At 37.5% G+C, this 1457-nt stretch overlaps 1 non-coding gene across 1 annotated transcript; it reads left to right on the forward strand.

The window, feature by feature from the left end:
- The first annotated feature begins 718 nt into the window (after nt 1–718).
- Nucleotides 719–791, forward strand: TRNAF-GAA (transfer RNA phenylalanine (anticodon GAA)). The gene has a single exon. It is a non-coding gene; the product is annotated as a tRNA-Phe (tRNA).
- Nucleotides 792–1457: the final 666 nt, after the last annotated feature.

The following is a 1457-nucleotide window of genomic DNA, read 5'->3' on the forward strand; positions in this document are numbered from 1 at the left end:
AAGGAGAAAGAAGTGAGGAAGGAAGAGCTATGCAGTAAAGGAGGAAAAGGAAGAAAATAAAAGAAATAAAATAAAATTATATAGAATTGAGAAATATGTACAAACATAAGTAGTGAGAGAGAAAGAGACCTGTTTCTGCTTTGAATAATATTCAAGTTGCTTCATCTAATGTTAAATATTTGTGATAACGTAGAGGAGGGTGGAACTCCGACAGGCTGATAACAAGACACTGGCAAAATGGAAAAAATTCATTGAAACAACATTTCGGGGGGAGATCACGCATTTCACAAGCCTAAGACTGACTTGAAAATGCTTGGTCTAACTGGGACAGTAATTCCTATGGAAAACATGGTTCCCACATAGTATATGGTATGGTTTCTTTACAATCGAGTCATTACGATTTCGTGAGTCAAACGTGCTTTGTTTATAAGGGAAGGGCTACATCTTTCTGGGTCATGGGTGATAGCAGTAGCCACTGTAGTTGAGGGAGGTTGTTCAGTTGTTGAAGACAGAGATATATAGGAGTGCTATTAACAAAGTTTTCTTTCAGCTAGTGATGCTGTACTGTAATTTGACAGGTAACCACGTGAAAAATTTTCTTGGCTAAGGAAAACCATTCCAAATAATACAAAATGTTCAAACACGGGCATACTATACTAAATAAATCCAAACAGAGATAAGGAGATATATAAGCGAGTTTGTGGCCTAATCAGACAACGCCTAGATAGCTCAGTTGGGAGAGCGTTAGACTGAAGATCTAAAGGTACCCGGTTCAATCCCGGGTCTGGGCAGACATTTTACTAAATAGCCGATACACATGAAGATTCCCATATATATATATGGACTTTGTAAAGGAGACTGCCTTTTGCTACTGCAAGAGGTAACCAGAGATCTTTGGTACAGTCCTGAGGACTCACAACTGTGGTTTCAGTAAGTTTAAATTCAAGCATAAGAGTCATATGAGAAAAAGATTAAAATAATATATTTTTATTCATTGGTATTAATAGAATAGCGAAGTTCAATAAAGGAAAAATGATAAAAACTGACAAAAAAGAATTTCTCCTACTGAATCTGGCAACTATGATCAGGTAATATGTTCTTTTATTTCAAATTATTTGAAAAGGCTGCTTTATTATCAAGAAAATACAGGTAACTCCTCAAGAATAAAGTTCTAGTTCAGTGGTCATGAAAGACCATTCTGTCCTAGCTCTCTGGGAAATTAGTGTGGATGGGTATAGTGGCTTGTAATAGTGTTTTGGAATCTCATGTTAAAGTGTCGAAGGAGAAGGTTCTACTTCTCCAAGAGGAAATAGGAGGCTGAAAATTCTCCTAGATGGATTTGGGAGTGAGTGTGCTGAGGGTGGAGTCGGTGTAGAGGAAAAGGTTACCAGCAGTGAGTGGACGAGTGGCAATTGCTTCAAGTGGAATGTGGTCTCTTCCAAAGATAGAAGTAACAA

This window comes from Cherax quadricarinatus, unplaced genomic scaffold (assembly GCF_038502225.1).
Source record: "Cherax quadricarinatus isolate ZL_2023a unplaced genomic scaffold, ASM3850222v1 Contig1829, whole genome shotgun sequence".
Taxonomy (NCBI): domain Eukaryota; kingdom Metazoa; phylum Arthropoda; class Malacostraca; order Decapoda; family Parastacidae; genus Cherax; species Cherax quadricarinatus.